We start from the raw sequence: 27764 nt of genomic DNA on the forward strand, positions 1-27764 counted from the left end.
GGAGCATCATAGAGCAGCAGTGTGGAGCCCCAGGGAGCAGCAGTGTGGAGCCCCAGGCAGCAGCAGTGTGGAGCCCCAGGCAGCAGCAGTGTGGAGCCCTTTGATATCAGAGGAAATAGGGGCTGAGTCCTGACCACAAATGGCACTCTGTAATTGTGTTCCTATTGGAGGCACTTACATGCTATAGTGATGGATGGAGGAAGGGCTAAAGGGGCCAGGGCAGACTGCAGGGTGAGGCTCTGTGTTCCCCAAAGTCAGAGTGTGGGCCAGAACCACAGCATCCACACCCAGAAGGAAGGACTGCCCGGCTTCTGTATCTCTCTTCCCTAGGCGCTGTCCACATCTTCTCAGTGACCCCAGGAGTTACATTTCTGTTTACTTTCCTCAGAGCACATCATGCCTGGATTGGAAAGCCTGACTCTGTAGCCCGTGAGGCTGCCTGACTCTCCTGTTGTTCCAGACAGTTTGTCCTGGTCCCAATTCTCTGTGCCAGCGCCACACCCACTTCCATCTGAGTCCCATTCCCTGTCTGGCTTCTTGCCCTGCTTCCCTTCCTCTGAACTTGGGTGTTTGCATCTGACCTCTTGGCAAGGTGAGCGGTTGAAACCCCCATAGCCCTCTTCCCGGGCTGCTGGTGACATCAGATGGCCTGCTGGTGACATCAGGATGGCTTGCTGGTGACGTCAGGATGGCCTGCTGAAATTTAACTTGAGCTCACAGAAGACCTGAATCACACTTCCACTGGAAGTCTCTCCTGGCTGTCGGACAGCCTGGATTCCTATAGGCTGCCTCGGTCTCATTCTGGGTTCAGTACCCGCTCTGGACAAGGCTCTCAGCCACTGAATTCTCAAGGGCAGACGCAGGACAGCCACACCTCCTCTCACCTCTGCTTTAGGACAACCGTCACCCTGGAGTGTCAACCCACCGAAGCGAAGAAGCAAAGCATTTTCCCAGGGAACGTATGCTTCCTCCCCAAAGCAATCTGCTTCTGACTCAGCACAGACAGGCCTGGCTCTGCCCCCCCACCCCCAGTAGCTGACACATGCTCATGGCAAATGGACAGGGCTCCAGGTGAACACAAGTCTGAGGTAGCCAAGTGGTCAGAAGCTCACAGTATCTAAAGGGGAGCAGAGGCTTTGCACATTGATCTTTTGAAATAATATTTATTATGCATATGGTGTTCTATCTGCGTGTACACCTGCACATGAGAAGAGGACACCAGTTCTCATTATAGATGGCTGTGAGCCACCATGTAGTTGCTGGGAATTGAATCCAGGGCCTTTGGAAGAACAGACAGTGCTCTTAACCTCTGAGCCATCTCTCCAGCCCTCCACATTGATCTTTGAAAGAGAGCTGCTGGGACAGGTTTTCATCACACAGACAGGAGCTTTCCTTCAGGGTGGGACGCTCCCACGGAGCCATGCAGAATGAGAGCCTGTGAGTGGAAGAAGAATGCTACAAAAGTGGGGAGGAGAGACTTAAGAAGCAGTGCGTGCTAAAGGCCAACCGTGGGACCATGAGCTATGCATATTACGGTGGGGCACTGGATGAATGGGGATGCAGCTGAGCAGCCATCCCTGGGTACCATTCTGCAGATAAGAAGGATGCAGAACTCGTAAGTGAAAATAATAGGGGAATATACACCAGTGATGTGACACCTGTCATCGCCTCTGAGATCAGTATGACAAAGGGACTTCTGAGTGCACATTTAACTGTTAGCTTATGCTTAGACCAACCAACATGTGAAATGCAAATCTGGGCCCAGCTTATCGAAGCAAGCCAGACCTTGAAATTCAGTGTGTTTGAGCCACATAGAATTTCCTGACAGCTATAGGGAGCATGTTCATACCATCCATGGCTGTGGGCCTCAGACTGGCAGCTTTATTTCTACTGGAAGGGACAGTGAGGACTTGGCAGGGGAGAGAAGTAAACACTGGAGAGAGGGGAGCACCAGGGTTTGTCACAGCTGCTTCCCGGGGCTGGCCACCTTGCATGGGCTGGGAATGGCTTGCCCCTGTCACTTCTTATAGCTGAGTAGCTATTGGCCTAGACCCCTGCACTGGGCTCCAGTGGAGGCTCTGAACCAGCTCTCCACCTCTCCTTACTCTGTGCTTGGGCAGACCAAGCTTGAGCTAGGAAGCACGCCAGACATGTGATGTTTCAGGGGTGGTGAGATGACACGGACTGTTTCTTGGGTGAGCAGGTCACTGCTTACAGTTCCTAGAAGCAGGAGGACAGCCACATCACACAGGGTCATATGGCTCATTCTAGAAGAAAACCAGGCCACGGGAAGGAATAGGTGCAAGGGAATAGCCAAGCTGAGCGGTGAGCTTAGATCGAACGTTTACCATGAGAGCTAGGCCGGGAGTGGCCCCAAGTTTTCTGTCCCTGGTGTGAGGTGCTTGAGGGAAGGGCGATATTGGCTTGGTGTCTAAGATGTAGGTGGAGGTGGTGGCTATGCTGCAGGCCCTGGATGTGTCTGAGTACATTTCAGGGCATGCTGGGCTGATAGGCGAACTCCTTGGTCTCTGGGACTGAGATAACCGTGGGGGGGCAGTTTCTGCCCTACAAGACTCTCAAGATGTCAACACATCAGAAAATACAATAAAAAGCATGATCAACACAGACCGTGACCAAAGGTCTCTGGCCTCTGGATTTTGCAGGGGTGGGGTAGAAAGAGCACTCTGGCTTATGCAGGGGTGGCGTAGAAGGAGCCCTCCGAGGTCAGGAGAGGGTGTAACGAGGGGTGTATTCCTCTGTTCTCATTCTAGCCAGTGTGACTTGGCTGAATGACACTGGTTCTCACAATGCAATGCCACTGCCTGATCTTCTCCCGGGCTTCTGGGGGCCTCTTCATCCCTGGCTTAAACAGTCCACCTCCTAAAGCTCCACAGACCCTGAAACAGTGCCATGGGCTGGGGACTGAGCATTCAAACTACCAGCCTGTGGGGGCATCCCAGATGCCCGTGACTACACTGACGGGTTCCACAGTGAAGCGTGGAGGAGCGATGGAGAGACAGACAAGACGTGGGAAGGAGCCTTCACTTGGGCTCCATGGAAGGGAGCTGAGAAGAGCCTCAGAGGGCTCAGTGATGCATCTATGATGGCCATCTTGTGGATGGGCGGGCCCGGAGAGAAGGGCCCACATCAAACACCTTATGGGCCTTCCTTTGCCCACCTTTCTTTTTAGCCCTGCCTCTGCTTCCAGCTATGGCTATGGTGAAAAGCTGTGCAGTGACCTTGATCGATTACTCTGGGAGAACAGCCTACCTCTCAGGTCCCATTTATCACCCGGGGATGTGTGGAAGCCTGCTTGGCATTCTTGTATGGGCAATCCTGAAGTTCAGGAGAGCTCATGGCCTATGGTTTAAAACAGAAAACAAAAACAAAACAAACCTCAACACACGGATGCCTAAGTCCAATAGCTACGTAACTCCATCCCCAGGTTGTTTCTTCTCCTTCCAGCGAGGTAGCAGAAAATTACTCTGGACCACCACTGTGCTGAGCAACTGAGGACGAATCCAGGAAAATAACCCTTCAGCGGTTGTTTTTCAAATAGACACAACACACACACACACACACACACACACACACACACACACACACACACACACACACACACGCACACATGCACACAAAACCAAACCAACACTCATATAAGCAAATGACAACAACCAGGCCTGGGGGACTTGCTGACAGGCACTTAGGAAATGAACAGGCTTGCTGTTTATCTGTCTCCAGCCTTCTGTCCCTGCCTCAGTTACATTGAATTAAACACGAAGCCAGCTGGAGCTGACAATAATTGAGTTGAATGTCTTCTTCACCATTTCAGCATCCTGCAAGACAACCTTGGCCCCAATACCCATCCACCCGAGCAGAGTAGTCTGGAGAACACACCCCAAGCTGAAGGAGGATGTGTGTTGGGGGTGGTGCCCACGGCCTGGAAACCAGGGAGTGAAATGGAAAGGTCAGCACCCAGGAGGTCTGCAATCTCCATGGTGACATCTCAAGTGACACAGGGGTCAAGGAAGGTTGCACTCAAGAGCCACAAGGCAGGGCTGCCAAAGTCTCTGGGAGAAAGAAGGTCAAAGGAGGTAACTGAGCAGGGAAACCAGCCGGGTACAGTCTGGGAAGGGACAGGGACGGCAGCCAAGTGAGCCGAGGCTCCCAACCTTTCCCTTCTTTTCCATGGGAATCTGCGTCTGGGAATCTGTTTCCTCATGACATCTTCGCTCTGGAGGCCTTGCTACCCAGACCTTTAGCCCTAATGTAGGCATGGCCCTTTGTCACAGTTCTATTTAGAGGTAAGACCCATTGCTTCCACTTGGTGGCTCACATCCACAGTAGCCACGCCCACTGCTGTGTTTCCAAGGAAAGGGGCTGCACTACTATCTTGAGCAGCAGGTGGCTTTGCATAGACCTCCTGTGAGTAGATAATAATTGAGCCCTCAGGCTACAGCATAAGCTGGGTTTGTCATTTCCTTTGCTGTGCCTTGCATGTGGTTTGTCCCCTAGAGGTTCCTGTGTTGAGGTGGTGGGACCTTTAAGAGGTGGAGCCCAGTGGAAGGGAGTGAGGTCATGGAAGCACTGCTCTCCTCAGGGGACTGAACTAGGCCCACTACTGTGTTGCTGCCTATCACAAGGCTCTCAGGGGAGCAGAGCAGACATCAGCAGTGTGCTCCTGAGACTGCATAGCTAGACATTATTAGTTAACTTTTTTACATTGATTAATTGATCGGTTGATTGTATGTGTATATGCACACATGCCTATAGGTTCTGGGGAGTGAACTCAGGTGATTGGGCTTGGCAGCAAGCACTTTAATAGCTGAACCATCTCACTGGTCTCATCATCATCATCATCATCATCAATATTGTTATTTAAAGATTTATTTTATTACTTTCCCGTCTGTGTTGTGTGGTGTGTGTGTGTGTGTGTGTGTGTGTGTGTGTGTGTGTGTCTGTCTGTCTGTCTGTCTGTCTGTCTGTCTTTCTGTCTGCCTGCCTGCCTGCCTGCCTGTCTGTCTGTGTATGTGCTGGTACCCATGGAGATTAAAATAGGGCATTGGATCCCTTGGAGCTGGAGTTACAAGTGTTTGTGAGTCTCCTGATATGGGTGCTGGGATCTAAATTCTGGTCCAGGAGATGGTCTGTCTTAGTCAGTGTTCTATTGCTGTGAAGACACCAAAGTCATGACGTCTCTTATAAAAGAAAACATTTAATTGGGGTTCAGAGGTTTAGCCCATTGTTATCACGGCAGGGAGCAGAGAAGCAGGTAGCTGAGATGCTGGTGAAGGAGCTGAGAGGTCTCCCTCTGAATCCATGGGCAGCATGAGAGAGAGCCACTGCGCCTGGCCCTGGGCCCTTGAAACCTCGAGGCCTGCCACCCAGTGGCATACTTCCTTCAGTAAGGTCACACCTATTCCCAAAAGGCCACACCCCTAATCCCTTTCAGGTCATGCCATTCCCTGAAGACCAAACATTCAAATACATGAGCCTGGGGGTGGGGGGGTCATTCTTATTCAGAGCAGCACACTCTGTTAGTGTTAAGCCTGTAAGGAGGCAGAAATAAACCTAATTCGAGAATTTTCACCCTCGAGCATTTAGCTAGGCAACCCAGATTCAGATATCATTTGATGCTGACAACCGTCTCTGTATTATTGTCCTCATGGTACAGTGAGGTTGCTTGCACCCGCCTCTCAGTGTCTTCTTTCTTCCAAGGCAGCAGTGACTGGCTGAGTCTCCGAAGGCTGGGGTTGTTCTGAGCTCTGCTCTCAGGGCTGCACTTCCTTCCCTGCATCACCGCCCAAGCCCCCATCTAAGAACCCCTGGGACTCGCCTGGCTGACCTGCTATAATTTCTCAGTCTCAAAGCCCTCTTCTCTTCATCTCAGTTGCCTTGTGAGAAGCAGGTTTGGGGACCAGCTCAACACCTGTTTGGGGACAGGTATAGGAGAAGGCGACTCAGCAGATGGCCCAGCTCTTGCTCCTACTGGCATTGGGAGCTCTGAGCCATCCTCACTGACTCATTTTCACACCCCACTTGCCTGATCCAGGGTCTGGCACACAAGGAGACCACGTGTTAGTTATCTTTCTCATTGCTGAAATCAAATATCAATGCAAAGCAGCTTAGGAAAGGATGTAGCCTGTTATGGTGAAGAAGAGTGTGAGTGGGCTGGCCAGCCACATTACATCTGCAGTCAGGAAATAGGGCCGGGCGATCAATCCTCCAAGGTCCACGCCCAGGAATCCACTTCCCCCAGCAGTTCTCTACCTCAGAAGGTTCCATGACCTCTCAAAACAGCAGCACAACTTTGCGTACTTCACATGCAAGCTTCCAGTAGGACTGTCGCAAACTTCCAAGAAACCGTGTCCCCCTGCTGTCTTAGTTGTGCTCTGTCACGCTCCTAAAGTGCCAGGAATGTGCAACTGACATTTCAGGTGACCTCTTTTCCTTCCCTAGGGTGGACCAGGAACTCTGGAGATCAGAATCTTTCAGGCTAATGGAGATGGAGGAGGAGGAGGAGGAGGAATGATAGGACCTGAGATGGCTGTTCTTAGGCACACATTGTTTTGGTTCCTCAGAGTGGGATTGGGAGAGCCTGGGTTAAACGTAGGCTCCCAGAGCAGGACACAGACAGTTTTAGTTTCTAGATTCTGTGATGCTCTCTGGCTGCCCCCAAGGTTCACTCCATGGACAGACCAAGTCACAGGAGGATAAGAGGTGAGGCTGGGCCTTTGCGGATAGATCCTGGCATCTACAGGAAATGGTTCTTGTAAGCAGAACTGCCCAAAAGATAGATGCTATGGGATCTGCAATGGTTCAGGCCTGTGCACACATTTCCAAAGCCTTTTGTCCAGTCAGCATCTCTTTGAGGGCCATAGCTTGGGGTGGACATGGCCTCACCATCTCTGAGCACCGCCCCCGACCTTTGCTCTGCTCTTTGGTCTGTCTGGATTTAGACTTGCTGGTTCTGACAAGATAGGATTTTTGTTGCTGGTTTTTTGTTTTGGTTTGGATTTTTGGTTTTTGTTTTTATTGAGTCTGGATCTCACTATGTAGCCTTGGCGTGCCCAGAGTTTGCTACATAGACTAGGCTGGCCTCAAACTCAGAGATCTGCCTGCCTCTGCCTCCCGTGTGCTGGCATTATGGGTGTGCACCACCACCTCAGCTAAAGAGATGGGTTTTTTAAAAGAGCTACACCGAGAGAGAATGGGATTTTAGTCCATGCTGACAAATGCCTATAGGGGAAGAACAAAACCCAATGCAGCCACCAGAATATAAGAAATAACTCTGCAGACTTATAAGCCAGGTGGAGACCACTGGGAACAAACTTCCAACAGACACCTGGCAGAGTGCTCACCTGCCTTCCCTCTCCCTCAACTCCCTTCTCTCTCTCTGGCTGCGCTTGTTCCTTGTGAGGTCTCTAGAGCTTACGCTGGAGAAGCAAGAGACCCAGTATCCTTTTTTTTCCCCCATAGACAGATGACATAAGTTAAGTGCACACAAACCCAAGTCTGTAATTAACTGCCCCCTAGGGCCTCCTGCCACGTTCCTGGAAACCAAGTTACATCCTCTCTTCCTGGCCCTCAAACCATGCTGGGAACTACTAAAGACCTCAGATTATAACTTCCCTAAGCTACCTTGGTGTGTGCTGAGGGGAAAGCAGGGAGGGACCACCTCAAAAAGTCCTGCTCAATATACTAACAGGCAAGCCTAAAGGCAGGGCAGATCTGTGACACATCCAGCTGGGGGCTCCACAGAGCATGGCTTAGCCTGCCCATCTGCTTCAAATCAGAATCCGGGCATCTTCAACCCTGGCGATCATTACACTGAGCCGCTGTTGCTGGAGGCAGCCAGAGACAGCATGTAGACACATGAGCATCGCTGAGTCCCCAAAATATTTACACAAACAAGTGACAGTGGGATTTGGCCTGTGGATAGTAGTTTATGGACCCCTGTTCTAATTTGTGAAACAAGAATCAAGAAGGTGCCTAGCATGAAGGAATGTTGAGGAAAATTTAAAACACCCCAGGGCTTAGCACAAAAGCTGGCAGATGGAAGTGTGATAAATGCCTGTCGTTAACAGGGTATGTCGGAAAGCTGGGCCGGCTGTTCCGGATGGGTTCTGAGCTGATGTGATTGCAGAACCTTCATCTGTGTGGCTGCCACATCTGTAGAATAAGAAAGTGGCCTAAGGGATTGTTGGGTCACCAAAGTCAGGTTCATATAAAGAGTCACTGAACACCTTGCATATGCCTCACCATATTGGGGGGGGGGGCGTGTTGGCTGGAAAAGGAGAAAGCCCATAAGTCCTGTTAATCACACCCTGAGCTCTCTGGCTTGTCTATCTGCTCCCTTCTTTCCAACCCTGCCTCTCATGGCTTCTCATCTCACCTACTTCATCTCTCTTCATAAAGCTGCCGAATACTAGATCTGTCCACTGTGCGAGCCCAATAGGGCTCCATGTCATGTTGATGTCTCTTCCCATGACTAAACACTGGCAAAAAGAAGCATTTAGCTCACAGTTCCATGATGCTGGGGTTCTAGCTGCTGTGGTGGGAGCCAGTTATAGCCCACCAATCAAAAACCTGCACATCACAGTCTTTTGAACATGGCTAGTCTATATAGCCCACGTGACCCCACTCCAGTCCTGAGTGACCTACTTCTGCCAGCTACACCACACCTCTCCAGGCTTCTGTGACTTCCCAAAAGCACCAGCAGCTGAGAACCTTGTGAAGGGAACTTCACAGTCAAGCCCTAGCTGGCTGCTTCCCTGTTTAAGATGCTCAGGGCCTCTTTAACCTTCTACAGCATCCTTTGGTTCACCAGCCCTGGGCAGGAGGGTACCACAAATGAATGTCCCTGTTGGGGACTGGGGTAAGACAAAAGGAGGTCATGTGTGGTATTTTCTGTGTAGCTGTCTCCTGAATTTGTAAGTCATGTTGTTTTAGTTTTCTATTGCTGTGTGCCAATCACTATGAAACTGAGTGAGTCGAAGCAATAAACATCTTTGCCTACAGTGTGTGAGCACGGAGAAATCCCCAGGAGCTTAGCCAGAAGGCTCTGGCTTGGGGCTAAAGGCGAGATGTTGGCATCTGAAGACTTGAATGGATTGCCTCTCCCTCAGGGTCCTTGGCAGGCAGTGCCACTCCTTCTGGCTGCTTGCTGGGGCCCTCAGCTCCCTGGCATTGGATCATTCCATCCAGATGCCTAAGCAACTTTATGCTGCCAGCCAGCTTCACACGAGAGGACCCAGGAAAAAGTGAGGGTCATGCTTGAATGGTTTGGGTAGCCTGTCCTTGGAAGCCAAATGTCTCACCTCTGCTAACTTCTATTCAGCAGTATGAAGAGTCACAAAGCACAGTCCATATTCAGGAGAAGGAGGACTAAACCAGCTCTTGAAGAAAACATGTCCAAGAATTTAAAACTACCACACACCCTTGCGCTGGCTTTGCAACCAGTACACTGATGTGTGAGGCCACATAGGCCTCATGTGCCCCCCTTTGTCTCATGATCATAAAGACTGCTGTTCTTCCCCGAGCTTCTCTCTATCTGTAGAGAATGATAAGGACCTGGGTGACGTAACACACACCTCTAACCTCAGCACTTGGCAATAGAGGCAGGAGCCTCAGGAGTTCGAGGCCAACGTCTGCCACATAGTGAACTTGCTTAGAAAACAAACAACAGAAAGCCACAAACAATAACAAAAGTGGCTGCACCCAACAGAAGGAGGAATTGGCAGAGGAGAAACAGAAAAGGAGAAAAGAGAAGGAAAGAGAGAGAGAGGAGGGGGAGGGAGACTAAATGACAGGGTGTGGCAGTACAGTACCAGCACTGAGGGTTCTAATCTGCCGATGCAACCAATCTTGGATTGTAAGTAGGTGGGGGAATTGCACCCGGGGCAGAGGTACTGCAACTTTACCAAACACGTGCTGCGGATGCTTTCCTTGGTGTGTTCTAAAGAACCCAGTGTAGCGAAGATTCACATGATGTCTAGGACATTAAGTATTTTGAGTTGTCTGCAGAGATCAGAAATGCACAGGAGGGTGTGCTTTGGTTATATGTGGGGTTGGGGTCTCCAGGGGACCTTGGAACCAATATCCTAGGATATACAGGGATCACTGTACATTAGCTAAGGCTTCTACCAAAGGCTCCTTCAGTGAGATGGGACAGACTTTGAGGGTTTGACCGAACGTCTTATCACTGAGTTTCCTCTTATCTCTTCGCTGCTGGGAGAGCCTGGCAGCATCACTGTAGCACATCCAAGAAGCCTTCTGTCCTTGCTGTCAGCACAAGACAATTTGAGCTTATAGCCTCTGCTATTCTCCATGCAGGCTTCACTCCCTCAGTCATCCTGCCCTCTGCAGGACCCGAAGGAGGAGGGCCATGATGACATCAGGGGCCCAGGCCTCTCTCTGGGCGGTCTTTCCATATGGACACTCATCTTTCGTCACTCTGGATTCTCCCAACTGTAGGGTCACCAACAATCATCCAAGGGGCATTGTGGGTTGGCAGGACCTACTCCTAAATATTCAGAACCCTGAATTTCAAATCCGCCAAAGCTTCCTGTGCCATTATTAAAGCCAGAAAGACGCTTCCAGACATTTCAAATTCTTGCTGAAACAAATCACTGCTTGATGAAACTAAGAGCGCCCGCCTGGCACAACCATGTTTGCAGAGTCACAGAAGGAGGTGGAGCAGGGAGCAGAAAGTCCATACACACTACAATGAGAGCATCGTGTGGCTGTGAGCTGCAGGCACATGGGAGCAGTTAAAATTCTTTAAGCAGAAGGCAATCCTGCGGTTGGTACCCTTTGGCGCCTGGCAACAATGAGTCAGGTTCCTCCAAGTGTCTGCAGCCTGTTTCCTGGTCACTGTGCCCTGCACCAATCAACAATTGGTCCTAGTTGAGAATCTGGTGGCTGACCTTTGCCACTCGGAGACAGAATGAACGTGGCATTAGCCATCAGTGCTGAGTCCTCTGTAGTTTCTAATCTTGGGTGCCTGTCACAGGGTCCTAGGCCTTAGGCACACTGCCTGGTCCTGATTTCCTGACCACCTTCTCCTGTGTCCTGAGTTTCCCAGAAGGAAGTCAACACGAAACCAGGAAGCTGCCACCCTTGAGACGCTCCTGACAGAACTGGTAAAAGTATCTCAGCTCAAAGAAAGGTGAAAGGGGTGGGGGTGGGTCATGCTGTATACACTCAGGGTGAGGAGGGAGGTCTCTTTCCAAATGTGCCATTAGTGATAACACACTACTGGCTGAGAGGTTCCCCGAAAGATTGAAAGCTTCAACGTCAATCATGTGTTGCTTCTATAATGCAGTCAACAACGGCACTTGCTTCTTGCCCAATGGCCCCTTAAAGGCTGAAGAAAAAAAAAAAAGACAACAGTGCAGTCTTGATGAAGGAATTCCTACCCTTGTGATTTTCAGATGAGCACCAAGACCCAGCCTGACCTCTAAACTAGAACTTAGCTGAGCCTAGAATCCTGTCAAGCTAGGGTCCAGGTCGGATGTGAACCCTCATCTAGTCCAGCCGCGTTCGTTAGAAAAGGAGTGATGGGCAGTGCGATCATTTGTGTTATGTTAACTATGCTAGCCATAATATTGGAAGTTAACTTGTCCTGTGAAAGGGAAGCCAAGAAGCTGGCCAAACCTTATTGCCAAATGTGTATGAAGAGCTATCTTAGGGAGAGATTAGCCCTGGAGTCAATGGGCTGAAAAGAACATCTGTCCTTAGTGTGAGCTGGCTCCACCCCATCCTGTGCTAGTCAACCTGGCAGGATCTAGAATCATCTGAGAAAAGGGCCTCTGGGTGGACTTGTTGGGGGATTATCTTAATTGTATTAATGGAGGTGAGAAGACCCACCCACTGTGGGTGGTGCCATTCTCTAATTGGACCAATTGCCTCAAGCATGGCTTCCCATCTTGGTAGACTAAACCCTTGAATTGAGAGTGAGAATAAACTCTTTCTCCCTCGACGTGGTGATTTAGTCATAGCAGCTAAGAAAGAGAACAAGTGCACCCATCTACTCTTGCCTGAGCTCTTGCCCTGACCTTTGAATTCCCTGGATTTTCACCATGAGCCCCTCACTTCCCAGGCTGACACCAAATCATGGGGTTTATTTTCTGCCTGGTCAATTCCTGGTCAGTCCCCTCAGGGACTGATGCATTTCCTTCAAACTCTGTCCCACAGAGACCCTGGCTGACTCAAGCAGACACTCAGTGCCACTCCCTTAGTGGCACCATCCTTGTTAGCCTCTTCCTTGATTTCTCTCCAGTGCCCATTAGGGACTGTGCATGCTGACCAGATTCTGAGTGAGATAGGAGGAATTTATGAAAATGTTTGGGTCCCATAACTAGCAAGGATTCCTACCTTGACAACTGAGTGATCCACTCTCTGCCTTTGGCCTCCCGCAGCCTTTTAAGGTTTCTATGAGTGACCTAGCCGTGTGTCCTACATCTTGGGTGTCTATATCCAAATACTGATTTATTCTCAGTCTTTGTCCACAAATCATGTCAATACAACTTCCTATGGTCAGCTCCAAGGCCTCTGTGGGAGTGTACGAGATGAGAGTCAAGGCCGCTGGCCCTGGAACATGTGATGACAACAGGCACCACCCCTGGATCATGTGTTGCATATCACATATGACACCCCTGGTTGCACTATGATGTTCCATGCCTTCTTCCTTTAACATTCCCAAACAGCCGTTGAGGTAGCCGTTTGGATGATTTCTGCTTCTCAAGGATTGCCACACGTTAGTACTTACTGGCCACCCTTTCCTTCACCCTGGCTGGTGGCCGCACACACTTGGTGTTTTATCTTACTTTACTCTCATGGTATCTCTGTGATACCTTTCCATTTCACAGATGTGAGCACTGGGAGCTTGCAAAAGACCAGAGACCACAGTTCATAAACATGAGAGCTGAGGAACTCATTCCAGGCAGTGGTCTTCAGAGGACTGCCATATGCCCCCAAGTTCCTTGTGGGATTATTTCTCTGAAGGATTCTAATCTAATGCACTCTCTGAGAAGACGCTGATACCCCTCATGAGGGATTCCATCCACCCCTGGAGGACACTGAATAAGGCCTTCTGATTGTATGTGGTGGCAATGCCATGACCCCAGCTAACTCTCACTAAGGGACCAGTGTTGAGGTGTAGAGTTCAGGAGGAGACATGTCCCACTCTGTGGGGAGTGGGCCGGCTGATGCCTGACATAGAAAACTCCGAAGAATGAGTGCATTTGAAACAGAGCTTAAGCTCAATCTGCGGGAGGGACGGTGGGAGGGGGCGTCAGAGTGGCACTAGGGAGGTTTGACATAATCACAACCATATGCCTTGTGAGAATGGGAACGGTTTCCCCCCCTTTTACACGAGGACCCTGGAAACTGCTTCAGAGAATCAGCTTCAAACCCTGATTAAGTTATACTCAATGTGTCAGAGGCAGATGGAGTGAAAACCGTGGCTCCTAGAATTCCCGGCCATTAACCAGAGGATATTGACAAGAGAACATTTCAGAGCATCTTGAGTGAAACTAAATACTCCAAAGATCACGCTATCCATTTTTCTTATAGCTTTCTAGGTAGACTTGAAACCTAATCTCATATCGACCGAATTATTGAAAAGACAAACCAGTAGGAAGAAAGATGCTTCATTTGCTGCCATTTGGTCTTCATTTTAAATCCTGAACTTAATAATGCTGAGGCAGCTCTCTGCCCACCTTGTGCACATGAACTCATTTCCAGCATCATTTTCAGCACTCGCTAATAAGAGCTGTAATTTGTGTCTCGTAAAATGCCCCCTGCTCATGCAATTGGACTTTGAAACTGAACAATGACGGCATTGAGTCCAGTCTCCGCTCCTGCGGCTGCTTGCGTGCACTTCCAACTTCTCCACCATTTCTTTGACAACTGGCATAGGGTAATGGGCATCCAGAGTGGCCAGGAAATGGCTCCATTTTTTTTTTACCTCATTATTCTGATTTGTCTGGAATGGTAGCACTCAAACTTTATTTTATGGCCAGCATCAAGGAAACATGGGTCCTTTCTGGAAGGTCTTCCTCCCTCCAAACAGCAGCCCCTGCTTGGCTGACTCCTGCTTAGAACAGGAGACTTTATCGCCAAAGAAGACAAAGGCAATCGCAGTGAGCAACTACACCCAGACTCAATGCTTAATAATGACATCACCACCAAAAGGTCTTAGGAAACCAAGAATCAAGACCTAGGATTCTCAGGATAAGCTTTTAACTCTCAAAGGTGAAAGCCGATTCCCTCTTGTTTTCTGAAAGGTTTGGGGGAAGCTGAGCAGGCCTCTCATCTGTGGGCACTGACACTCAGTGGGCTTTCAAAGGAGCCACTCCCACCCCCAGCGAAGGTGGCCAAGAAGGCCCAAACCCTGGCAAAAGCTTTTACTTCCTTGTCTTAGATGATTTACCAAGTGGCAGCTGCTTTTCCTAAATGAGACCCAGCTGGACACACACCCCCATGATTTCTGAGGTGCCTGTATCTCTCGTTCTGTCTGCCTCTCTCCTCCAAGCGGCTCTCTGCTCCCCAAAGCAAAACTCTTCTGCTTCTTAGACACAGTGGACTCTGATATCTGCTGTGCCCCTCACCTGCCACTTTCAATGGTCTCTGTGTGCACTCTCATGACACTGAACATCACTAGTATCTTCACTGGGCTAAAGAATGGGGCTCTGTACACCAGCCATAGACAGATTCAAACAGGAGAGCTACCTGGGTTAATAAAACCACCCCAGTAAAGGAGACCAGGCCTTCTGCCCCCATGGTGTAAAGGATGGGAAAGACTCCGTGGCAGAGCAAAGCTCACCACATTCCAACTCCCCTGGCTTGCAGATAACAGCAATCTTATTTGTGAAAACAGTGTATGCAGACAGTTAGATGTTTCTCCTTAATGAATGACTTGAAGTCGGAAGATAGGTAATCAGTGCAGGGACTGATATTTTAGCCATAAATGTCATTTTACTGGACACTCCTCTACTACCCAAGCCATTAAGAGCGAATGCCTAGATTACCACGTTCATGGCACCATGACCTTTCCCTTCCCCTGCCTCTATGTAATCTTTGAGAGTGGGCTTTGCACTAACACAGACATGCTCAGTCAACACTAACTCTGAAGAGCCTGGACGTCTTGCTTACAAACTCGAGGAGGATGTAAATCCAGGTACCTTGCCTGGACAACACCTTGGGTAAGCCTCTAAATTCATGACTTCCTCTGTTCTCATTTCACTTTGTAGAGACCCTTTAAAGCCACAGGAGGCAAGTCCACCACTGTCTTGACTGCCAAGCAGCAGGTCATCCTTTCTGACATCACGGAAAGAAACTGAAGTCCATTAAAGAGTAGAGTCCTGCTCAAGTCAGGACTAGAGTTCATCCATACCTGTGTGTCATCCGTATTCCATCCCTTAGGCCACATAGGGTCTCAGGCAGCCACCTTCGTTCCTGTGTCACTGTGCTATCTCTATGTGGGGGGGGGGGCAAGTGTGCACATGACTGCATGTGTATGTGCCACGTGTGTGTGGAGGCCAGAGCTCAACCTCAAGTGTCATTCATTATCAACCCTCTACCTTGTTATTTTAAGATAGGCTCTCACGATGAAGTTTTGACTGTCCTATGTAGCAGGCTACCTTCTAACTCATAGAGATCTTCTTGCCTCTGCCTTCAGAGTGCTTGAATTTAAGGCATGCGTCACCACGCCTGACTGTGTCCACGCCTTTAATGTAAGTATTGTGGATCCAGACTCAGGTCTCATGTTTGTGTAGCAAGCATGCTCCTGACTAAGCCATCTCCCCAGCACCCCGTGCTCGATCTTGATGTCACTTATGTTGGGGTAATATTTTATGCCTTTGAAGCCCCCCCCCCCCAAAAGACTCTGGTCAAGTACCAGCGATGCTTTGTGAAGGGCTAATGGATGTCTGTGGGAATCTATGAGAAGCATATGAAACCCTGTTAAGAGAAACAAGTGAATATTCCCAGTGTTGGGGTGTCAACAGAGATAACAGTGAACCCCACCCCACAGGCCCTCCACAGCTTCCCACAGAAGACCTCAAGGGGTTTTGATGGAATCTTTAAAGTCTGCTTAAATATGCAAGAACTTTGAACCCTAGTCTCTAATAATTAATGTCTAAATCGTGACCTAAACGCCAGGGGCTGATGTATATTTTTCAATCTCTGGCCCCTGAAGAATAAAAAAAAAAAAAAAAAAAAAAAAAACCCAATACTTTACAACTGTCCCATGCCACTCTTTTCTCCAAGCTGGAAGCTTCGAGTCCTTCACTCATTCAACAAAGCAAAACACAGTTGCCCCATTTGTCTTGTTTTCTAAACATTTGTCCATTTTGTTAGCCTCCCTGTGAACCAACTTTTTCACAGTGACCTTCGTTTTGGAGGCATGGTGTATGATAACGAAATTGCTGCCAAATATCATTAAGGTGGCCGTTAGGCTAACACGTGCTGGAGCTCTTATACGTCTTCCAGGACCATGCCCCCACTGCTGACTCAGGCTTCCATCCTGATGGATCTTTTCCACAGATGAGTGGCAAGACTTGAGTGATCATCCCTTGACCCAGTTCACTGTCCTAGCGAGTCACACTATGTCAAAATCCCTATTGTGCCACTTCCTATTTAGGATAGGGAAACCATAGAACTTTCTGGAAAATGCATTTCCCTTTCTTTGTGCAGCTTCTTTACGTACTTCTCCAAGTAGTGTGGGTACAGAGATGCTGCAGTGCGAGCTGGGAGAAGCAAAGGATGATTTGCCAGTGGATACGGGAAAACTTTGAAGAGCTGGTGTCAGACACAGAGTGGAGCACCGGAAAGGCCGTGTCACTGGTTGATTTATGCTGTCGCCTTTCGTAGTGTCACAGGACACTTCCAGTCAGATCAGTAACTTCCTGGTAGTTCTGTGTAAGCGGATGTCTCCCTGACGCAGGTGGGGTGAGGTCAGCAATATAGTTTTTTTTTTCTTTCAGCTTCCTACCATGCTGCACTAGCAGTTTACTGTTACATGTCTTAGATGGTGAGAGAAAAAAGGCTTCTTTTATTTCATGCTTGTTCATGTCATATTTTGACCTGACTGCCCATTCATTCATTCACTCATTCATCTGTATCCTCACTCATTCATTTATTCCTCTAGCACACTTCTGGAGAGCTCCTACTGTGTGTAAGGTTTAATTGTAAGGCACCCCGCTTCTGAAGCTCATGATCCACAGAATTCCCTGGTGCGTGTACGGCATGCGTGTTCATCTGTGACCCTGTTTCAGATCAATTTGTCTTGGATCCATAGTCCCCATTTGGCTGCATTAGGTTAGACACATCTGCACTAACTGATCACATGTAGGAAAAAATTGCCTGGTGTGTGTGTGCATGTATGTGTGTTATGCACATACACAAAGAGGCCAGAGGAAATCATTGGCTGTTCTGCCCTACCATGCACCATTTTATTTCCCTGGGACAGAATCTGCCACTGAACTTGGAGCTAGATTGGCCGTGGTAAGCCCCCTCGGCCCTCCTGTCTCTGATCCTACAACAATGGTATTCCAGGCACAAGTGCAGCCATGCCTGGCTTTCTCCAAGCTTCCTGGGAATCTGAGCTCAGGGCCTCATGTTTGCATAGTAAGCACTCTCTCCCACCAAGGCATCTCCCCAGGCATTATCTGATTTTTTTTTTTTTTTTTTTTTTTTTTTTTTTTTTATTATTGAAAACAAAACGTGTCACAAAACCCTTTGCCATGTAATCTGGAGCCAGATTTCAACACAAAATGACATTTTACAATTGGTTACTATGACTATTACACAAAGCTTTGAACAAGAACCAGGTAGTTGGAAGCAGGGTTATGTGTGAACACAATTGTAGTGGGGAACTAAGAAATGTGGGGGCTCATCTCAGGGAGTATTCCAGCTCTCTCATTCTCCTTGGTTGTTGACTCCAGATAGGTTAGGCAGAGGTTGGCAGTGGTGGAGGGGGTCTGCGGTCACTCCCTTGCTTTATAATAAAAGACCATGACCAGTGATGCCAGGTCAGTGTGGGTCACTACACTTCAGGCAATTCCTTCTGGATCAGCATCTTGAAGGCACGGGCTTGACTCATGACATCCCACTGAACACCAGGTGTGGGGAAGACAGTTGTTAAGGGGTGTGTGGACACAGTTGTTCAGGCTTTCTTGTTTTGCTTTCCTCAAAGTAAGGACCTTGGAGCGAGAAGGAAAACATCAGAGCAGCCACGCATCCTGAGATCAGTCAAGGAGCAAACGATCTTCCACCTCTCATGTGTGTGAGGTGCCTGGTCGCTGGCACTCGGCAGCTGTTGTGAGATCACGGTGTAATGAGATCCAAGGCTGGGATCCGGGAACAGGTGCGTTTTGCAAGGGACACACAGCCCCGGGGGCTAGGTGGTCTGGAAGATGGAATCCCTATGGAGATCTGGGAAATAAATCTTTCAGTCTACCCTCTGCCTCTCGTCTTCCCTCTCTTCCTGGTCTTTTTCCTCTAGTCTCCTCTTCTCTTCCCACTTCCCCTCACTCCTCCTCATCCATCCATCTATCCACTTATCATGTTGTCAAGAAAAGAACCCTGCTGTGCAGATAATTATGCGGAGAATTATATACATTCTCTAGATAGAATGGGGGTGAGGCATCACAGGATGCTAACAACAGCTCTCTCTCTCTCTCTCTCTCTCTCTCTCTCTCTCTGTGTGTGTGTGTGTGTGTGTGTGTGTGTGTATGTACATGCATGCCCATGTGCTCACATGTACTCACTCTCTTGTGTGCACAGAAAGGAAGCAGGAGACCTTTTAGTTGCAATGAGACAATGGAATACTAAAGATGTTTTTAGTTTGGTTCAGGGCACGGATAAAAGGCCCTCATGGCTCAGAATGTAACGTGATATTAAAATCAACACAGAAAGAAAAACTCCTTAACGTCAGGCGGATTTGTGCATTCTTTGCAGAGTGAAAGATTATACCCTGCACTTCTCAAGAATGCAGACAGAACACCAGTTTTTATTCTTGACTCGTTACTCTGCTCTTGTGGGTGTCGCAGGCTAACCTGGTGAAACTGGAATTTTTTTATTTTTTTTTGGTCTGGCATCTCTTGATATGTTATGTGTGTATAAAGTTTCCAAAGAGCCTGAGCTTGGCTTTTCCTATGCACCACAGTGAGTGTCTGGGTAGCTGCAGTATCCCTGAGGCTCCTAAGAGTCCTGACTTTCCTAGTTGGACTTTTCGGGAAATCCACGTGGCACACAGTGCTGTCTTTCCTAGAGAGACAGCATGCTGCAAATGGAGACTGTTCGCAGCCATGCCCCACTTTTGCCTTAGGTCTTGGACTCTGTTTTTCATACCAACTGTCCTTTCCTCTGAAATGTGTCAAGTGGAAATTAGATCCACTCATATTCTTCATCACAGCTCACCTAGGGGATCTAACCTCAGCAACCAGGGTCACATGTGGCCAAATGTAATCGAAAAGGCCAGTTGCATAAACATGCTCAGCCTGGAGATTGCTGACAGGCACTGCTTTAGACTCTTAAATTAGTCAAGTTCACTTTCAGCTCCCAGCTTCAGAAGCCCCCTGAATACCTGGAGGAGCTGTCTCAGGAATGCACTGGCAGCCAAGGCGGTAACCCTGTCTGCCACTCTGCTGCCTCTTCAAACAAACAGGCCCTTCCCTCCCTCCGTAGCTGCCCGTGTCTTCTGTCCTATCCTTTGAACTTATCACAGCACACTGTCGCCCCCAGAGGAAGTCACCCACTGGGGCTTCTCATTTTTCTGGTGTGTACAGATTTTCTCAATCTAGGATGAGAAGTGAAAACATTGGGTAGTCCTTGCTGGACAATGCAGGAGGACCAAGGGACATTTGTCCTTGAACTTTGTGCAGCAAGCAATGCTCCCTCTAAGTTGTACCAGCGTCACAGTCACACCTTCCAGCTGTGTCTTGTCAGGGGACAGAGAGGATAGAACACCTGCTCTCAAGTTCCCTGTCCTCCAAACCAATGGTGAGAGCACATTGTTAATGCTGCGCTCATCTGCCCAGGACTGTGCTGGAGTAATGAGACTTTAGTAATCAGTGGGATGTGATGACAGCAGCAGAGCTGATTGCCTGCCTCACAGCAGCTGGAAGACCTAATACCTAGGCCAAGGACATCACCCTCTTAGATGGGGCCAAAATCTGAGGGACAGGAAAGGCCTTGCAGACCTGGGGAAGGACAAGATGGACAAAGACCAAGGGATGGATCCAAGGAAACACCTGGCAGACAGAGGCCACATAAGGGAATGGCCTGTCAGTCTCTCCATCTGTGTCTGTCTGTCTGTCTGTCTGTCTCTCTGTGTGTGTATGTATGTGTATGTGTACTCAGTACAGGCATTCTTCTGATCATAACACAGCTCTCCAGACTTCAGGCCCTGCTAGAGCTATGGAGACCTGCTTTCAATGAGAATTGAAAGCTTTTGTTGATTTTGATGCAGTCCTGGGGATTGAACCCAAGACCTCCTGGATGTTAAGCAAAGGTTCTACCATGGAGCTACAGCCTATCATCATCATCATCATCATCATCATCATCATCATCATCACCATCCTCATGGTTGTTCTTTGGCAATTCTGTATACGTTCACAGTGTGCTCTGGTTACTGTCGCCCTCCGCCCTCTCTTATCTCCTTCCTTTCTCTATCAACCTCCCTTCCTTCCTACTTGTCCTCTCTCCAGATTCCAGCCCTTTTTGCACAGACATTTTGTTATTTTGAGACCCAGTCTTACTGTGATCTTAAACTCTGTCTGTCCCCAGGTTGTCATTGAATTTTCAATTCTCCTGCCTCCATCTGTGAAATACCTAGGATTACAGGCTACTTTGACAATGGAATGTTCTAGCATTCCTAATTTTCCCTGAACAAGCACAGGTCACGATGAGTCATCTATCAGGGTTTTTGCACACACACGGCAGTGTGAGCCTCAGGCTGGATAGACATCATTCTTTTAGCTGCCAAAATGCTTCCAGATACAAAGCAAGTGAGTCATTTCACCCAAATGCACTGTCCAGAACTGCCAGGAAAGGGGTGCTGGGGAGCGGAGGCCTCGATCGATCCATTTATCAGAGCAGGCAGAGGCACCTGCACTCTATCAGGAGGCCCTGAGCCACCGGAGGGGAAATCCAGTCGGCTGGCCTGTCTGGTTGCACCTTCCAGTCACCTGCTGGGGAATATGCAGAAGAATAAGGATGTGTGTGAAAAGCAGAGGACTGTCTGGCTTGCACATGAGTCTGAAGCCTTTGCTGGAATGGGCAGTGCCTGTCTGGCAGCGTCTGACCGGGGTGCCCTGGGTCATCTGCCTCTGAGTCTCTCTTTCCTTCTTACTGCGCAAAGTGCAGCAGTCGTGGTCATTGTGCAGCCCACACAGTTCTCTGTTCTCTGTGCCAGTTTGCCCTGAGGCTGAGGACCAGTTAGGTTCTGGGGCTCCCTTTCCAACCCCCTATTCCACCCATGCTGAGGGATGAAGAATAAGCAGAGTTCTTAGCTGGCCTCTTGGATGCTGAGTCAGATGCTCAGGTCATTCGGCTAAAAAGAAGTTGGACACACCAGCCAAAAAGAAGTCGGGCATGCCGGCCTTTTGCTTCTGCACTGTGGGGCAAAGCTGGAGGCATGCTTTGTGGGTGGGCATGAGGGCTGTTTTGTTAGGGTGTTTAGACCTCAAGATGGCATTTGTAGACCAGCAGCAGTGTCAGGATTTTCTTACCTAATCCTCTCTTTTCCACCAGGGGTTGGTTGGGATTCTTCACTCAATGGATCCTTTTGATGGATTAAGAACCGTTAAAGCCATCTAGACTGTTCAGGTAAAGACCTAGCAGCCAGTACAGACACACGAGCTTAACTTGCCTAGGTTGGGGTCTGGCCTGTTGGCTGATTGATATTTGTAATGAGTTGTCTTCATTTAAAAAAATTTTTTTAAATAAGAGCCAGAGAAATGGTTCAGGTTTAAGAACACTTGCTGCTCTTCTAAGAGGCCCCCAGTTTGGTTCCTAGCACCCACATTGTGGCTGGAAACTGCCTTTAACTCTAACTCTAAAGAATCTGCTGCCCTCTTCTGGCTTCTGAGATCTCCCTCTCCTCCAACCCCCTCCCCTCTCTTTCACACACACACTAGGATTGCCACTAGTACTGTAAATGCTTTTTTTTTTTTTTTTTTTTTTTTTAATTTTTTTGAGATAGGGTCTCCCTTTGTAGCCCCTGACTGTCCTGGAATTTGATAGATCAGACTGGCCTCAAACTCACAGAGCCCCCACCTGCCTCTCTGCCTTCTGAGTGTGGAATTAAAGGGGTGAGCCACCATGTCCAGCAGAATACATGTCTTCATTAATTTCTAATTTAATTTCATCACGGTCAACAAAGATGTGACTTTAGTCTTTTTAAATGTTCTGGGCTTTACTTTACAAGGGTGTCTTCTGTGGGTTTCCGAAAGGAGCTGTTGCTCCCACCCTCCCCCGACCCCCCCCCCATTTAACCAACTTCCTATTTGAGCTTTGTTTGCTGGAAGAGGGGCTGTCAGATGTCCTGCTGTGAATATGCACGTGTCTATTAATGGTTTTAATTTGGACACTTTGAGCATAAAGTTCTGCGCAGTTAGGGCAGAGCCATGGAGTGAGTCGGGGGGTGCGGGTGTAGGGTTGGGGGTTCACTGAAGCCCCGCCACACTCAGCTTTCTCACCAGTCTTCTTCTGGACACTCCACTCACCTGGGACTTTAGATTTAGAATGGTTTTATTGTCTTTTTCTTTGCCTTTCATCTCCAGACACCTTAAATCTGGTTCTTGATTTCTCATCTAGTCTGAGAATCTTCTGTGGCCACGAGTTTAGCCCAGGGCTGTCTGTCTACCACAGCATCCAAAGCTTTCAGTGGCGGTGCTAAAATTCTCCGTCTAGACTGCCCGGGGCGGCAGCCACTAGCGCAGGTCACTACCGAACACGACTCAGGATTCTAATTTGCCCGACACCTGAATTTCAATTGCAGTGGGCACAAATGTCTAATGACTACAACGTGGAACAATGCAGGTTAGATAAGTTGCATTCCATGTGCTTATTGATGCATTTGGGTTTAAGATTATATCATCAACCTCAAATCACAATATAAATGAAAATTTTAATAGCACACCTTTAATATAGATCATGAAGACTACATTTTATTTGCTTCTTGTCTGTTAATTTTATATTTGTTTCTGCCTTTTCCTTTCTTTCTGCCTTTTGTTAATTATGCCTGTGCCTCTTGTGATTCTATTTTATATGCATTTTTTTTTTTTTTTATTCTTCGAGAATTTAAAAATATGTTTGGCAGGCCAGAAAAATGGCTGAGTAGATAAAGACACTTGCTGACAAGTCTGATGATGTGACGTTAGATGCTTAGGTACTTATGGAAAGAGAGAACGGACTCCAGCAAGTTGCCCTTTGACCTCCACACATGTACCATGGCTGCTGTGTGTTCCCCAAACCACACAAAATAGATGCATAAATGGGGGAAAAAAAAGTGTTTGCTTCTAGGTAAGATGTCATCTAAGATGACAAACAACTTCCAAGCTTCCCTCTCCTTGTTGTAGGTGCACATTCTCACCCACATATTCATGAGTCACACAAACATTTGTGACAAATGTTCAATTGTTGGTGAAAGACATTTAAACCTAAAAAAAAAAAAAAAAAAAAAAAAAAAATCAATTTCAGTGTTTGTCTATACCGGAAACTCTCAGGTGCTTTTCACTTCTTGTAAAGCTGAAGTTGGTCCATCATTCTTGGGAGCATGTAGGAAGCGTTCACAGCTTGATGGACAGGAAGCAGAAGAAAAACAGGAAGTGAGCAGGGTGCCATACAAGCCCTGAATTTGAGCAGACTGTTGGAAGGGATTGAACTGTGGATGACGGGCTTGGTGGAAGCAGGTCGCTAAGAGGAGCGTCTTAGAGCTCCCTGTTACCTCGCTCCTTTCTTCCCGCTCTTACTCTCTGCTGTCTGTCCACTGTGACGGGACCTGCCATCTCCTCCCCACTATAACAGACTGATACCTCTGAAACCATGAGGAAAACAACCAATTTTTATACAACATAAACAACATTCATAATATACACAGGAACAACCCAGTGTTTATGCTGGATGCTTGCCAGTGCAATGACAGTCTGGCTAGCACAACCCAGCACTTCTCTATTCTTGGACAGCAAATACTCACTAAGCCAATCAACAAAAAGTAATGGCCAAAAGGATGGACAACCCACTTCTTTGCAGGTGTGCTTGGACACAGACAGACTTTGTGTACCTTTCCCTCATTACTGGCTTTTGACCCTTTTGCCTTCCTCAGCCTGTTCCAACCTCTGATACTTGTACAAATACACTTAACACAAACGGTACCTGACAGATATTTGCACATCAAACACGAAGGGGAGCAACCCAACACCCAGCCAGAAGTCAGGGAGAACAATTTCAAGAACTTCCCTCCACAGGAGATGACCAGGCTGGCCAATGGCTACTCTTCTGTGTCTCATAAGATATTCTTTGGAAGTTTTAAAGGATTTGTTTATTTTACTTTGTATATATGGTTGTTTTGCCTGCATGTGTGTATGTGCACCACACATGAGTCTAGTGGCTGCGGAGGTCAGAAGAAGGCATCAGATCCCCTGGAACTGGAGTTATGGATAGTTGTGAACCATCATGTGGGTGCTGAGAACGGAACCCAGGTCGTCTGTAATGGTGGCAAGGGCCGTAACTGCTGAGCCACCTCCCCCCCCCCACCCCAGCCCTGTCTTCTTACTCAATGGTTCCCTTGCCCAGGTGGATGTAGAATCACACGGAAGCCCAGAGCCTGTTCATAAAGAGATCTTGTTGCTGGGGACACAGGCAGTGACCACCCAACCCCTGGTATCCTTGTGTGGTTTTACAATCTCTGAGTTTGCCCCTCTGTTACGAATCTGCACAGTACGTAGGCTACATTTGATGTTGCAAGGCTCAGATTTTACGGGGCGTATCCATTTCCATGATCAACGAACACCTTCTACATCGATAAATAAAACAAAAGTCACGAGGGAATCGAAGCTTCTCCTGGGCTGATGAGGTTTTTGATCTGCCGTGACTGTGCCTGGACTTACGTGCACGTCAGAGCGGAGCAGGACACAACGGGACAAGTCTACCTCATCTCCAGATGAGGCATCTGGCTGGGCCGAGTTAGCCAGACAGGCATTTTTACTGCCCCCTGCCCCACCCCCACCCTCCCCCACCACCATGTTGAATTTTTAAAAGTTGTTTGGAATAATTGGCTGCAATAATTAAAGAGCTTTCTCGGGGCCATGGTTTATGCTTTCTGGAGCCTGGAATTCTTCAGGCATTATTTTTACTTGCCGAGAGTAAACTATGGGCTGGAAAGGAAAATGCCTTTAATTTCATCACCAAACTTGGAGAACAAGACCTGGCCTGGTCCTCCATTCATATTTGGTCTTAAGATGAAGTCAGAGGGAAGAAAGTTAAGATGGTTTCAGGACACAGGCGTGACAAGAAGAATGTATTCTGGATCCCCAGGACATAGCGAGAAGTCTAGGAAAATAACTGATGGCTATAGAGTCCTGCTGGGACCCAGATGCCCGCTTCTCCTGAGTCATGAGGAGGAGGGCTTCAAGTGACTCCCCACCCCCTACACTCATGGAACCTCTCCCCAGGCTAAGGGCTAATGACAATGTGTGTTAGAGGCGGGCAGGATCCCACCAGGGCACCGGTAGCTAATTACATGTTCACATAGTTTCTCAGTACCAGATTCAACCAGACCGTGTAGACACTCCATGGCAGTTTGCTGCCCAACGATGCTCATTTTGTCTTAAGATGGCACTTAGCATTTTGCTAGGGAATGGAAGTGCTTAATAGTGTGGTTTCTAAAAAGGATAGAAAGATATAAAAATGAAAATAAAATCATCGACAGGCACACAGTTCAACAGCTTCTAGGGAAGTTACAGAGTTTTTCTTTATATTTCATTAGACTTTGCCCATGGCCTTTAATAACTCCATGAGAATCTTGTTCTTTATGGATTCATAACACTCTACATTCTGGATGTATTGTGACTTACTTGGCCATTTTCCTGCCATTAGGTATTTATGTTGTTTTTACTTTTCTCATTGTTAAAAACACAAACGTTGAACTTTTTTTGTACAAAAATCTCAGGCTGTATTTTTTAAAGGGGTTTTTAAAAAAGACATACTTTGAAAGATGCAGAACTAATACTATTAAGTTGACACAGTGCCCAACCAGCTTGTTTTCTAAAGACTTATTTTTATTTACGGGTATATGAGTCTCTCTGTATGACTAGCTTAGCGGTCAGAAATATTGGCTCCCCTGGTGCTGGGGCTACAGATGATTGTGAGCCACCTAACATGGGTACTGGGAACTCAACCCAGGTCCTCTGCAGGGGTAACAAGTGCTCTTAACCTCCAAGCCATCTCTCTAGCCCCAAACCAGCATGTTCAAACTTCTAGTGTCCTCTTCAGAATCAACCAAATTTTGCCTTGAAGTCATCTTGAAAGGAAAAGGGTTTTGCCTCCAGATATAGATGAGATCCATTCACTCTCAGGTTGTCTGTTTTACAAAACACTTCTCAGCCTGCTGAGCTGGGCCGGATGAGAAGGCTCTGCGTGAGCATGACAGAGCAGAGCTGCAGAGGTTCAGGCCCTCAGGCAAGTTGTTTCCAAGCACCCGGGGCCTCCAGGACATCTGGGTAGCAGTCGTACGCCTTTGGCTTTTGTTTGAGGTATTAGACACATGAAAGTCTGTTCAGGTTGTGATGCAGAAAATAATGCAGGAGGCTTATATTGCGCTAGCCCGAGGTTACCACTGGCTATGCAGGACTGTGACTTCCTCTCTGGCTCAGCCTTCCACCCAAATCAGAGGCTTCCATCAGCAAGGAGCTTGCTAGCTTCCCTGGCGTAGGTCTGTTCTCCTGGCCTTGAAATTCCTCTGTCTTTATGTAACTTCCCTGCTAATGAAGACTAAAGATAAATAAATACACATGAAGAAAGAGAGAAAGACAAAAGGAGAAAATGACATTTGTACCCTTGGCGAGGGCCCTTGATTACAGTCAGGAATGCCTGGGCTGCCTTTCCTGAAGACCTGATGCCACGTGGCCACCTCTACACTCTGTTTTCCTGGAGGCATTTATGTGCTGGCAACCCTAGTGTCAGAGGATTAGTAACCTGTTGCTAGGCTCAACTGGAGCCAGACTTTAGAGTTAAGGCAGTGGGGTAATTATTTTGAGCCCCTCCTCATTCCCTTCCCTCACACCCTATGATGCTAGGGCCACCCACTGTCAATCACCAAGGATCCCATACTTGTCAAAGTGCCCCCCAAACTCCTCCACAACACACACCCTCAGCAACAAGCATTAGCATAGAGATGTGCAAGTGTTCCTGCTGAGACCTGGAATTCTGTCAGGAGTTGAGGAACAAATAAAACCAGACTTATGGTCTTATTTGTCTCCCACCTGTCCCGGTTTCCAGGGTTACAGTCTTGCAAGGGGAAGAGGTCAGCCCTGTTTGTCGCAATAAGCGCGTGGTGTGGTGTGTCTCGAATGCAAATATGAAAAAGCCCGCCAAGCCCTTGTGTACATTTTACATGGAAACCAACAGAAAACACTAACCAAATAAGACATGGGCCTATTTCCATAAGGCACGGGGTGAAAGGAGCTACCTGGAACTATAGCCGATTGAGAGCAGTCGGCCAGACACAGCTGGTCTGGAGGCTTCGCTGCTAC

At 48.1% G+C, this 27764-nt stretch overlaps 1 long non-coding RNA gene across 1 annotated transcript in view; it reads left to right on the plus strand.

The window, feature by feature from the left end:
• Window positions 1-21234: 21234 nt before the first annotated feature.
• LOC127196536 (uncharacterized) overlaps window positions 21235-27764 on the plus strand; it is a 54493-nt gene continuing 47963 nt past the window's right edge. The window contains exons 1-2 of the long non-coding RNA XR_007831488.1: window positions 21235-21369; window positions 21763-21837. This is a non-coding gene — a long non-coding RNA (uncharacterized LOC127196536). The remainder of the gene's footprint in view (window positions 21370-21762; window positions 21838-27764) is intronic.

This window comes from Acomys russatus, chromosome 12, assembly GCF_903995435.1.
Source record: "Acomys russatus chromosome 12, mAcoRus1.1, whole genome shotgun sequence".
Taxonomy (NCBI): domain Eukaryota; kingdom Metazoa; phylum Chordata; class Mammalia; order Rodentia; family Muridae; genus Acomys; species Acomys russatus.